The following is a 14,507-nucleotide window of genomic DNA, read 5'->3' on the forward strand; positions in this document are numbered from 1 at the left end:
CTTTTCTAACCGTTCTCGGAGATTTATAGAAGCACTTGTATTTCATAAAGAATCTTCGGGGAGAGTGGCAGCCTTTTAAGAGCATGATAGACACCAGAGTCTGCTCAAAATATGTCTGAGCCTCCATGGCGTCCCAAGCCGTTAACTGTTTATGTTGGAAGGAACTTTTAAACTTCCTGTGAGCCAATGACTGGCTTTTCTCCTCGCCTCAGTTTGGTGCAGCTTGGTCATGTGTGGCAGGCTTCATAATCACACTGACCTGGGTTCAAATCCTGGCACTGCCACTTGCCTACCGGTAAGACCTTAAACAAGTAAGTGTAGTGAGAACCAAATGCAATTACACTCCTCTGGGATGAGCGTGTTAGTCTGTCAGGGCTGCCATAACAGAGGACCACGGGGGGCTTAAACAACAGAAATGTATTCTCTCACAGTCCTGGAGGCTGGAAGTCTGAGACCAAGGTGTCAGCAGGGTTAGTTTCTTCTGAGGCCTTTCTACTGAGTTTGCAGATGGCCACCTTCTCCCTGTGTCTCGCCGTGGTCTTCCCTCTGTCTCTCTGGGCATGTCTGCCGAATTTCCTCCTCTTACGAGGGCACAAATCATATTGGATTAGGGCCCACCCTGAAGATTTCATTTTAACTTAATTACCTTTTTAAAGACCTAATCTCCAAATATGGTTTGTCTGAGGTGCTGGGGGTTGGGACTTCAACATAGGAAATGTGGGGGGGGGGGACGCAATTCATTACATAATAGTATATTCTCAGCTAACGTTAGATACGCCTTCCTCCGCCTTCGAAGGTGAAAATGTCCATGCTCCAGCTGCAGGTGTGATTACTCAGCCTCTCATATTCTAGCTCTTCCATGAGAACCGGTTTGTCCCATCATACATCTTCCAGAAGGACGTCCGTTCACTCCTCACTCTAACTAATACCAGCAACACCATGCCTGATGGGATCCCAATGCCACTGAAATATGGCTAACAAAGCAGCTGAATAACCTTTCTTTAATTTAATCCAATGGCAGTAATTTTCCAGAACACACCATTACAAGGGAGCAGAATGATCTCCAGGGCTTTCGATGCCTAATTAAAAGGCCCTGTAGCAAGAAGGAGATTGCAGTTATGTCTCAGAATCACATCATTCTGATTTTAGAGTTGTAGGAAATGAAGGCCTTTTTACCCAACAGTGAGGAGGTTGGGCAGGGCGGCCCAGAGGAATTGTGGGGGCCTCTGTGGGTCCTATGGAGAAGGCTTTGTGCCATTGTTTCTGCTTGTCGGAATAAGCCAGGGTCATTCTTCTTTCCTTGTGGGTGACGGGGCCAGGAAGACCTGACCATGGGCTGAAACGGTCGTTGGCCAAGGAATCTCAGGGACAACTGACCCATTTTCAACATTGACTTATTGACCATGTGTTAGGTGCTGTCGGTGGTGGGCATGGTCATCAAAATCACTGATGCAAATATCTCAAAATTATGGATTCATAACTTGGGGCTCGTATTCTCGCACACTTGTGAATTCTGGTCTCCAAAACCATGTGAGAATCAATTTCTGTTGTTCCAAGCCACCCAGTTTGCAGTAATCTACCAAGCAGCCCTAGGAAATTAATACCCATGGTTAATAATAATTACCTGAAGTTGATGCATTTCAAAATATAAAATCAATGTAGTTATTAATATATTTATCTTTTAAAAAATTTCAATTTTAAGTAATCTCTTCACCCAATGTGGGGCTTGAACTTACAACCCTGAGATCAAGAGCCACATGCTCCACTGACTGAGCCAGCCAGGCACCCCTATATTTATTATTATTATTATTATTATTATTATTATTATTATTATTAAATCAAAATCAGATTATGAACTTGGAAACATTCTGTAAGCCCTAAAGACAACAACCAGCCCAGCACTGGACTGATGGGCTGGGTCCTAGAAAGAGAGGCCTGTGTGCTGGCTCCCTGGTCCCCTGACCCCTGCTCCAGAAGGGGGGTTAGACAATGAGAGTACAGTGACGTGGGCAATTAAGCAGAGGAAGGCGAATGCGGCACAGAAGGCCACCTAACCCAACGTGGGGCTGGATGTCAGGAAGGCTTGCTGGAGGAGTCAGTGCTGAGCTGAGTCATAAAGGAGAAGCAGGTGTAAAGCATTGTGGAGGGCAATCTGGAAGCGAAGCCTAACTTTTTCATGCATCTGAAAGGATGACTCGGGGTTTACCCCATCAAGAAGGTGGAAAATACAAGTCTGACAGAAACCCCACTCAACCAATTAACTTCAGAAAAGAAATGTGATTGGAGAATTGCATATTGAAACAACAAGATACCCTTTCATACCTGCCACGTTGGCAAAAATCAAAATATCTGGCACTACCAAGTATTCACAAGACTGTGGTACAAGAGGATCCCGCCTACAGGGCTAGTGGGGTGTAAACAGGCACGACCACCATGGGAAGTACTTGGAAATATCTAGTACACTTGAAGATATGCCAAATCTAGCAGCTCTAAAGCTTGATATATTCCCTGGAGGAACTCTCACTCATCTGTACCCAAAGTGTGTCAGTTAGTTTCTGCTGCGTAACGAATCATCCCAAAATGCAGCACCTTAACCAACAATCACTGATTTAGCTCACACTTGTGTGGGTCAGCTGGGCAGTTCTTCTAGCCTGGCCCAGCTTGGCTCATCTCTGCTGGGCTCTTCCTGTACGAGAGGTCAATGGGAGGGTCGGCTGGTGGTGCATGAGCTAGCGTGACTTCGTTTCATGTCTGTTGGTTTGCCGGCTGTTGGCTGCAGTGAAAGGAGCGACTGAGCTGCCCGTCTCGTGTCCTTTAGCTCCGCGCCATGGTTAACACCCGTGCTGGGTGTAGGGGACGTCCCTAATATATGGCCGCTAACGTCACACTTGCCTGCAGGATGAACTGATGACATGGATGAGAAAAAGGCAACCTTAGAAGCTTTATTCTGTTTCTTTTCTTTTCTTTTCTTTTTAACAATAGCTTTATTGAAGTATTATTCATATGCCATTCAACTCACCCACTTAAAGTGAACAATTCAATAGTTGTAAATACATTTGCAAAATTGTGAATCGTCCCTGCAGTCAATTTTGGAACATATTTGATCACCCCAAAAAGAACTCCATACTCTTTGGCCATTAACCCCCCAATCTACTGTCCCCTGTGCCCTAGGCAGCCACCAGCCTACCTTCTGTCTCTAGAGACTTGCTTGTCCTGGACCTTTCATAGAAACGGAATTATATAATATTTGGCCTCTTTTTTAAAATATTTTCTTTTTTTAAGGATTTTATTTCTTTATTGTCAGCGAGAGAGAGAGAGAGAGAGAGCACAAGCAGGAAGAGCAGCAGGCAGAGGGAGAGGGAGAAGCAGACTCCCCCCTGAACAAGGAGCCCGACGCGGGACTGGATCCCAGGCCCCTGGGATCATGACCCGAGCTGAAGGCGGATGCTTAACCAACTGAGCCACTCAGGTGCCCCACACTTGGCCTCCTTTGACTGGCTTCTCTCACTTAGCATAACGTTTTCAAGGTTCCCCCAGGCGATAGCATGTATCAGCTCTCCGTTCCTCTCCGTGGCTGAGCAATATTCCAGCGCACGGCCACACTACACTTTGCTTACCCATGCATCAGTAGAGGAATGAGTGGGTCGTCTCCACTCCTGGCTGTCATGAGCAAGCTGTGTTGAGCATTCACGTACAGGCTTTTGTGTGGACACACGTTTCCACTTCTTTCAGGAGTAGGATTTCTGGGTCCTATGGTAGCTCTGCGTTAAACCTTTCCAAGAGCTGCTAGACTGTTTCCAAAGTGGCTACACGGAGCCTTGGAATTTTACAGCCTTGGGGGCCTTCTAAGCTAACATTTATACGTGTAACTTTTCGCTCCTTCTTTGCTCTTGTTTGCTTTGTTTCTTTGCCGGCTTTTTCTAAACCAGGATTCAGATGTGCTGCAGCTTCAGGCCCAGTGAAGCCGACGGGGTTTGGGCAAGCTCTCTCTGCCTGGGCCTCCCATCGGCCTCTGAGGCTCCAGCAGGATTTACGGCCGGCAGCTCCCCCACCTACCTGCTTGCATTGACCTCATGCAGAAGCTTTCCGTTCTCGGTTCGGTTTCATTCCCATTTCCTCTTCTGTGAAGACTTCCATGTCTCCCCTCCTCCACCAGACCCCTGGGGAAGGTTCCGAGGGTCATCGCACCAGCCCCTCACTTCTTCTGGGGACTGAGGCAGGAGAGCAGTCTTGGGGTTGTAGGGGCCCAGATCAGAAAAGAAGTTCGTGGCAGAACTGGAAGGGGTTTTTCCCCCTTATTATAGTTATAATGCATGCTTATTGTATAAAAATGAGAAAATAGTTATAATTCAAAAACAAAAACATTAAAAAAAAAACCATCACCCATAATTTCACCACGTATAGAAAACTAATGTTAACATTTTGGTTTATAACTTTTATTCATTTAATTAGTCATTAATTTATTCAATAGATGTTTACACGGTGTCTACCAATTGCCAAGTGCTTTACTAAACCCTGCAGACATTTTTCTTTGCGTGTGTATATGTGTATAAATACATACATAATTTCCTACAAAAACCAGGATCATCTGACATATGTGTTTTATCATTTAAATTTCTCTACCATTCCAATGATATGTCATACATCCCTTTTTATGAAAATTCATATAAATCTCCATGCTCATCCTTAATGACTGCAGAGAATATACAATGAGCTTTTTAATCAATCCCCCATTGTTGTACACACTGGTTATTTTTAACTTTCCTTGATAATTACAGCTATTATCAACACAGCTGTAATCATCTGTTTGTCTCCTTGGTTCTTCAGATAAATTTGTAGAACTATAACTGCCAGGTCAAAAGCAATATAAATATTTTTAAGGCTGCTACTGATACATTTTGGCAACTGACCCATCAAAAGTAACTGCAAGTCTGGTCTCGCATCAGCCATGCGTAAGAACGCCTGTGCCTCACCCCTCATCAACATTCTACTAAGCCCTGGGTAATTTCTTCTTTTCCAATATGAAAAATAACAAATGGTTTTATTAGTTTCCTAGGGCTGTTCTTACGAAGTACCTCAAACAGTACTGTGGAAAATAACAGAAATTTATTGTGTCACAGTTCTGAAGGCTAACGTCCCAAATCGAGGTGTTGGCAGGACCGCCTTCCCTCTGAAAACTGCAGAGGGATGGTCCCTCCTCTTCCTGGCTTCTGGCAGTTTGCTGGTAGTCGTCTGCGTTCCTCGGCTTGCACAGCATAACTCTAGTCTCCAGCCTTGTCATCCCACGGCTTTCTCCCTGGATCTCTGTCTTCGTATGACCATCTTATTAGATGGACACCAGTCATAGTGGATCAGGGACCCATCCTGGAGCAGTAAGACCTCATCAACCAAGTACATCTGCAACGACCCTATTTGCAAACAAGATCATATTCTGAAGTACCGGGGGTTAGGGCTGCAGTATAACCCCCTCTTGCAGGGTTGCGGGGGGTCAGCATTCAACTTAGAACGATGGCATGACATACTTGAATTTTTGGCTGATTGGCATTTTTGATTACATACTTGAAATTGTGATTCATTACTGGTAAAATTGAACATCTTCCCATATGAACCTTAGGTCATTTTTCCATCGGGCTATTTGTCTCTTCCTTATTTATTTACAAAAATGCTTATATAATAAAATATTCATGCTTCAACTCCAGGCTTTTCTCTTTTCCTGAGTTTCAAACACAGCAAGATCTGCCCAGACTTTGGGGCATTTGTAAAATTGCCAGAGCATGTAGCTTGCTGTGGGTGCCGTTCTCTGCGCCCCCCCCCCCCCCCCCCGGTGCTGTGAGACACTCCCCGCCTAGGAGCCCGGCTGGAGGACGATGTGACTTCACGGCTTCTGTGTTAGTCAGGACAGGCTAGATTGTGCTGCCTGCAAGAATGACCCCAGGGGCGCCTGGGTGGCTCCATTGGTTCAGCATCTGCCTTCGGCTCAGGTCATGATCCCGGGGTCCTGGGATCGAGTCCCACATTGGGATCCCAGCTCAGTGGAGAGTCTGCTTCTCCCTCTCCCTTTGCTGCTCCTTATGCTTGTGCTCTCTCACTCTCTCTATCAAATAAGTAAATAAAACCTTAAAAATAAAAGAACGACCCCAGAAATCTTGACGGGCTGCAGCACCCAGGTTTATTTCTTGCTCAGACCATGTGTCTACTGCAGGTTGGCCGAGACCCTGCCACATCATCATGGCAGGATCAAGGCTCCCAGAACAGCTCCCATCTGGGACATCAGGGTCAGGGAAACAGAAACAGCTCTGTTGTTTGAACAGAGAGAATTTAATACAGGGAGCCATGCTCATAAGTGCCGGAGGACTGACAAATCACAGGGAACTATGGGGTGATGCAGACAGCCCTGCAGAGAACAGAGAAAGACCACCCTGGGTCTGGGGGACCAAACGGAAGGCTTGGAGTCATCAGAGCCTAGCTGCCCCAAAGCGAACCGCACAGAACTGGTGTGCAGAACCCCAGAGAGCGGACGCAGCTGCCGCCGGCAGGCACCTCACCAGGGGCGCAGTGGGCCTGGCTCTGGGAGGGCGAGAACACCTGGAAACGGAGCAGTGGCTCGTGCAGGACCAAGGGCTACTGCTGTGACAGCAGGCAGATCAGCAGGCGAACAGGCACAAGGAGAAGTCTTCTCCCCTCCCCCAGCCTTGTAGCCTCCCCCAGTGCCCACTGCTGCTGGCTTAGCCGGGGCTGCGATCACCCGATGCCACGAACCAAGTGGCTCAGGCCCCAGACATGTACTTCTTGCAGTCCTGGAGGCTGGAAGGCTGAGATCAGGGTGCCAGTACGGTCGGGGTCTTGGCGAGGGCCACCTCCCTGCTGTGTCCTCACATGGCAGAAAAAGCCAGATCTTGTCTCTCTTTCTCTTTTTATAAAGAGGTTCCACTCTCAGAACCTAACCTAACCCTAGTTACCTCCCAAGGACCCCCCTCCCCCCACCTCCCAATTTCATCACATTGGGGGTTAAGGTTTCAACATATGAATTTGGGCAAGGACACAAACGTTCAATCATAGTAAACGGCGGAACCAAAGGGAACCACTCGCTAAAGAGCTGGCACAGAAGAGCAGAGTAGAGCTGCGTGGGTCTGGGACTGTAACCGGCACAGCCCATCGTACGGCCGAGGGACCAAGGAGCATGCGCTGCTCCAAAAGCCTTGCTCAGCAGTCGTACCACCAGCCACAGCTCCCTGGCCTGAGCAAGTCGTGGGGAAGGTGGGTGCACGAAGGGCCATCCGATGTTGTGGACAGTAAATACAAAACAGCTGACCACCACTTCAGCTCAGCTGCCGGGGTCCAGCAGGCTAGCCCCGGTGAGCAGCCCATCAGCGGTGATTGGATCTTCCTCCCAGGAGCAGCACCTCGTTCTAAGACAGCCTCGAAGCCCAGATGTGGTCCAGTTGCGTCGGCATCACCTTGGAGGCTCTGTGGAGATGTAGCCTCACCCCCCACCTGCTGCATCAGAACCTGCATTTTAACAGGGTCCCCGGGCTGGAGGGGCTCCTCTCTCCCGCCTCGACGGAAAGGAGGGTACACCTTGCACCTAAGCCTGGGGTAGGTTTTACCCAGTTCCCCTGCACCAATAGCCCCGAATTAGTGTCAGCTCCTTGCAGACTCTGGCCTTAATTTGAAGGTCCCTCTTAGTTCCCCACATCGGTGGGAACTTTATGCCTCTTTCTGTTTTTCTGCCTTGTCATAAGATTTAGTCAAAGGCTGGCAGGCAGCACGTGGGGATTGCGAGTCAGTTGTCACTTTGTGCGGTTTCTTGATGCCCAGTCCGTCCGTGGCTCTGATTTGCTGCTCAGGTTCCGGGTAGACATGGATTTGGGGGGACACCATTCCACTCACTACCAGGTTGAATTTGGGGACCCCCTAGGGCTCACTCCGAGACTGAAATCCCTTTGTTGACTCCCTGGTTCCTCTGCGTGGAGGCTTCAGAACACCTTGGCCTCACACCCTATGTCTACACTAAAGCACTTTGGGGACAAGAGGCACGTGTTCCCCTACTGCTGGGATTGCACTCACCTCAAATCCAAATACGGCACGATGAGCTCATTAACAACAAATGTTGTTAATGTAAATGCCCCTCTTTGGGGCGCCTGGGTGGCTCCGTCATTAAGCATCTGCCTTCAGCTCAGGGCGCCATCCCAGGGTCCTGGGATCGAGCCCCGCATCGGGCTCCCCACTCCGCTGGGAGCCTGCTTCTTCCTCTCCCACTCCCCCTGCTTGTATTCCCTCTCTCTCTGGCTGTCTCTCTGTCAAATAAATAAATAAAATCTTAAAAAAAAAAAAAGAACAAATCTCTTTGCCTTTAAAGCATGCAAATCCGTGCAGGTCTGCAGCAATTGACTGTACAAAGCCAATTATTTTTAAAAAGTGTTTTAATTTTTCATATGCTGTGATCCTCCTTAAAGCAGCGGCCCGGGCAGCTTTAAGTAACAAGGCCACCGAAGCCGGCAAATAGAGCGCTTGGGTGTGCTTCTCCCTTCCTCGGGACTACACCCAGCGCCGGCACGGTTATTTGCGGAGAGAGGGCCTTGTGCCATGTGGTCCCCTGGAAAGGTGAGCCCCAGGAGGGCAGAGACCAGGTCACGTGCCTTCTCGTGCATATCAGACGGTTTCCAGCACACAGCACTTAGTCGACTTTGGTCAAGCTTCCATACACAGACCCCAAGAGGAAGATGCGTAGACACGTGGGTATCATGGAAATGCTCCCCGGGAACTCTGTAGAGGAGTAGGGGATGCAGACCGGGAGGAGGAGGAGGGCCAGCAAGCAGGGCGAGGGCCAGGGGAGCTGAGTGAGGTACCCAGGATGCAAAAATGTGGAGGTTGGTACAGGCACCTCAGAGTGAGTGTCCCCTTAAATTCTGTGCCCCACTATGTCACTTGTTTCACCCTACCCCCAGCCTTCTGGGCAGGAATGTGATTTCAGACAAAATCCCTCCCAGGCAGCTTCAGCCTGATCCCATGGGGCCGCTGGAGTATAAGTTGCATCCACAGTTTTCTTGAGTAGAGTCAGGATCTGGGGCTTTCTGACTTCTGAGCTCTGCAGCGCCTGGGTAAAGGCACCCTGGGAACGGGGAGGATGTACATTCCCCAGGACAGGCCTGGCAAGAGTCAAAGGTGTGGGCTGTAGGGCACAGAAACAGTAAGAAGTGGTCTAGGTTCAGTATTAATAATATACCTCCCCAGTGTTTGTTGGGTGAATGAATGACGGAAGAAAGAAATTTATGAGTGAATTAACAAACAAAAGATGAATTCGCTGAAAATTGAGAATGCTCGAAAAATCCTGTTCTACAGCTAACTGTGAGCTCCGACCCATTCGGCCTGTGGGGCTAATGTTTATTTAATGCTGGGTGGCAAGCATCGTGATGGATGTTCTTACAGCAAAGTCCAGGCGAATTCCCATCATTGGTGGATACACAGAGTACCCACCGATACGATCCAAATGCTGGTGGACGTAACAGCCCAAACGAGAGTGGGGCAGAGTGTCCTTCCCTTCCCTGGGAGCATCCCCTGAAAGAGGGGAAGGGAATGAGGACCCTGGTTACTGGTGTGTGAGTGCCCTGGCTGGTGGACTCTTGCCTGCCTAATCCCAGTCCTGCCCATGACTACGGCTCCTGAAAGCAGCCCAGCATATTATATCAGCATTTAAATCCCATCACATCTCCCTGCTGACTTTCATTCCAAAATATTTATTCATTTGATGGCTCAGAATAATTGCCTCAGTCCCCAATCTCTGAGACAGGCAGTTCAGAGCAGCAGAGAATTCCCATCCTTGCCCAGCTCTCCTGCCACCAGGGGAGAGGAGGGGCACCATCCATTATGGGGGCAACATGAGACACTTAAGCACTCTGCTTGGTATAGCCCTTTCACCCCAGAGCCATTTTTCCTGTCCACAATCTCATTTTACATCAGGGGCACTATCATCCTAGGGACCCAGGCTTAAGACTCAGGTCATCTATTAACCCATTCAAACACTGAACACCTACTTTGGGCTAAGCTTTGTGCTAAGGCCTGCTCCTGCCCATTAGCTGTGTGGTAGATGACCCGGCATGAGTGCCTGTACAGTGCCAAGCATAGAAAAGGCTCTAACAAATGCTTGTTAGATGAACAAGCTTGTTAGATGCACTAACAAAATGCTTGTTAGATGGATGGAAAGATGGAAGGATGAGTGGATGAATGGAAGGATGGGTGGTGGATGGATGGTTGCATGAGTGGATGGATGGAAGGATGGATGGGTGGGTGGATGGAAGGATGGGTGGTGGATGGATGGGTGCATGAGTGGATGGATGGAAGGATGGATGGGTGGTGGATGGATGGTTGCATGAGTAGATGGATGGAAGGATGGATGGGTGGGTGGATGGAAGGATGGGTGGTGGTTGGATGGTTGCATGAGTGGATGGATGGAAGGATGCATGAGTGGATGGATGGAAGGATGGGTGGTGGATGGATGGTTGCATGAGTGGATGGATGGAAGGATGGATGGGTGGGTGGATGGAAGGATGGGTGGTGGATGGATGGTTGCATGAGTGGATGGATGGAAGGATGGATGGGTGGGTGGATGGAAGGATGGGTGGTGGATGGATGGGTGCATGAGTGGATGGATGGAAGGATGGATGGGTGGGTGGATGGAAGGATGGGTGGTGGATGGATGGTTGCATGAGTGGATGGATGGAAGGATGGATGGATGGGTGGATGAATGAATGGGTGAATAGATGGATTGTTGGATGGATGGGATGGTGGAATTTGTTGGTCTCTTTAGTATCCTATATACATTCCCTGTGACAGGTGGGGCTGAACTTGACCCCTCACATTCTCTACCCTGGCCATGGATCCCAGGCCAAGCTAATCAGACTATTCCAAACTTTTGGCCACAGAAATTGGTTTCAAGCAAGGACATATAACACAAGCCAGATTAGAGTTCACCTTGGGACTTTTTGGTTCATTCTAGCAGTAGACAACCTCTCTTCCCTGAGTTGCTAAACTACTGGAATGTTTATTTGAAGCTGCTGGAGGCTCCTTTACTTGCCGCAAGGAAAGAGCCTGATTGAAGGACGGAAAGAAGAGAGGCAGGAGAAAGGAAAAGGGAAAATGGGGAGAGAAGAAGAAGGAACAGGAAGAGGACATATTTGGGGACGTCATTTAAGCCCCCGGTGTGGGAAACAGTTGAACTCTTGGACTGTCCAGGTACAGGAGCCAATGAATTCCCTTTGTCTGACTTAACACAGCTTGAGTTGTATTTCTTTTATTTGTAACCAAGAGAATCTTGTCAGTGCAGAGTGAGGCAGTGAATAAATGAGTGAATGCATATTGAATGAATGAATGCACTCTATAGATATCAAGCTAGTCACATGTTTTGTCCTCCCTTGAGAACTAGACCTGCAAATATAAGGATTTAATTAGATGTTCCTGGTTTCCACTGGAGCCTATCTGATTGCTTCTATTATGCTTGGTGTTGCCTCTGAATGTCCAAATGTAAATGAAAAATGAAAAGGAGAGAACAGCCCACTAAAATTAATAATTTTCGGAGGCAGGCATTCCATTCCGGCTGCAGATGCCCATCTCCAGGAGTTATTATAAAAGAAGGGCTGAAACTAAAACCAATGCAATTTATAATTCCCACCCTCCTACCTCCACATTTAAGCCAGAGCAGTGGGAGCAGGTGGGCATGCAAATCCTCCCATTTCTTCCCTCCCCACTTTCTGAAACTTTCTCTCCATCCAGAACGTTTCAAGGGCTCCTCAGTGATTGACAACAAGCACAGTCAGAGGGTTCGGGAAGGCTTCCCAAGTGATACCTAAGCTACTCTGTTGTCTGGGAAAGGCCCAGGTCCAGAAGGGTGGCAAGAGCTTCACAGACATGGAAATGGCACAAGTCAAGTCACCAAATGGTAAGTTCTGGGCACGGACAGAAGTGGGAATGGCCAGAGATGAGACCGGAGAAGTTTTAGAGGCCAGCTCATAAAATTCCTTATAAACACGAAATCCACGTGTTTCTTTCCTTAACCATCTAAGTGTAATTTCCAGGATTTGGGGTTTTTCTAATTGTTCTACATGGAACATCGGTAAATACCAGTTGCAGACCCCCACTGCAGATCCACTTAGAATGGAATCTAGTGGGGTGGGGTTCACACCCTGAATTTCTATCAGATGCCCCAGCAATTTGGACGCTCACTCAAGTTTGCAGACTTCTCCTCTAGTTGATGGGACAGTAGATTAGTTAAGGCCGAGTCCGACTTCCTAACAGGAACTGAGATGCAGTTACTTAACCAAATAGAGATTTCTTTTCTTTGCATAACAAGAAATCTGGAGCTGGGGGGTCCCGGGTGACTGCGGTTTGTCCAGGAAGTCATCGAGCCAATAGGCTTCCTCTGTCTTCCCGGTCTACCAACCTTACCGGATGGCTTTCATCCTCCTGGGGTCAGGATGACTGCTCCCACAGGCATCAGTTTGTGCGCCAGACAGAAAGAGGGAAGAGAAAAAGGTGCTTTGTACCAGTTGAATCCCTTCCTTTTTATCAGGAAGTCCCTAGAAGCCCAGCCCATAGACTTTTGCTTACATCTTGACCAGAACCTGGTCGCAAGCTTCAAGGAAGACTGGAAAGTAAGATTTTTAACTGAGCGTATGGCTGCCCCAAGCAAAATTGGGATCTATTAGAAAAGAAGAATGGGGAAGAACATAAGGTTATTAGGAAGAAGGTTGGATAGAGAACCATGGAAGACTCCGCAGCAGGACAGACCCACAGGTGGATTTCGTGCGTCCTCACCACAGCGTGGCGAATGGGTTGACAAGGGGCAAGGCCAATAGCAGAGGCACCAGGGGGAGGCTGCAGCAGCCCATCAGGGAAGGGGCATGATGACCCGCAGAGGACCGTGGCTGTGTGCATGGATTCAGGAACTCCTTAGCAGATGAAACTGACAAGACTTGATTGTATGGGGTCAGCATGGCGGAATGGGCAAGAGAAAGGACACAAAGGAACTACCAAGGGTGTCAGTAAGTTTTCCAGCTTCGATCCCAGGAAAGATGATGGCATCATAAGTGAGTTTGCAGCCACAGAGAGGGGAACACTGTGTTTGGGACAAGCTGTCTTGTCCAGAGATATGAAATCTCAGGGTGGGAGTTCAAACTCCAAGAGCGAATGAAATTGTCAAGGAGCATAAGGCAAGAAAAAGCTGTGAACACAGAGCTTGTGTAACCCGCACCAAGACTGCTCTGGCCTCCAGATGGAAGTAGAACCATTCTGAATTTTCCCTGAAAGCTGCAGGGAGTAGAAGCAGAATTCTCAGCTTCCCAAACCCCACCCTCTCTCCCAATCCAGGGGAGCCACCAAGTGGCTGCCACCCCCTATGGGAAACTGTTTTAAGATCTTGTCCTCCTGGGGCGCCTGGGTGGCACAGTGGTTAAGCGTCTGCTTTCAGCTCAGGGCGTGATCCCGGCGTGATGGGATCGAGCCCCATATCAGGCTCTTCTGCTATGAGCCTGCTTCTTCCTCTCCCACTCCCCCTGCTTGTGTTCCCTCTCTCGCTGGCTGTCTCTCTCTGTCAAATAAATAAAATCTTTAAAAAAAAATAAAAAGATCTCGTCCTCCTTTGGACTGGAAAAACAATTAATAATATTAGGTGACTCCGAGCGGTGTTCTAAGCACTTTACATATCTCACCTTGTTTGATTGACACAACTGCTCTCTTATCTCCAATTTACCAAAGAGGAAACCATGGGAAATACGATGCCTCAGGAAATCAAATGACTTGCCCAAGGACACACAGTTCATCAAGGACAAAACCAGTAGGTTAAACCCGGGTCTGACTCCAAAGTTCCAAATCTTCACAACTAATATTCTGAGCCCTGAGCATTTTCCACTGTGAGTTCTGATCATTTATGTATTTGTCTTATATCCCCATTGAACTGCGGCCCTCTGAGAAGAGGAGATTATCTCAGACCTTCCCTTAATAACTGTTGAATAAAAGAATCGATGCAGGCCCTCAACTATGGCCCTAGGTTGAAGGGTAGACATGCTCCCTGAACCTCATGGATCCTTTCATACCCCATCAACCCTAATACACTCTTTGGGACCAGACTTCATCCTTTTTAGTGCATGGATATTTGTGAAAATTCTCTTCGCAATTATCTTGCTTTCAGAGATGAGAAAACAGCAAATGCCAGTTTGTTAATGAACTGCGAGTACGATGATAGAAACCGGTGGACCAAGTCGTCACTGCGAGCGTGAGGATTTTCGTTCTTGACATAGAACTCCTTTTCTTAAGATAAAGCAGTACAAGGAGGCTCCTGCTTCTTAGGAGACTGGCTGGGGCGTGAGTAAGCTGTGGAGACGGAAGTCTCCGCCCCACCTGGGCAGATGGAAAAGCGAAAGCAGCCCGTATTTCTGGTGGTGGAAGCAGGTGGTGGGGGGAGGTCTCACGGGAAGACTGAGACGTAGACTTTGCCAGACGCTGCCCTGGAGCAT

Source organism: Ursus arctos, unplaced genomic scaffold (assembly GCF_023065955.2).
Source record: "Ursus arctos isolate Adak ecotype North America unplaced genomic scaffold, UrsArc2.0 scaffold_18, whole genome shotgun sequence".
Classification (NCBI taxonomy): Eukaryota; Metazoa; Chordata; class Mammalia; order Carnivora; family Ursidae; genus Ursus; species Ursus arctos.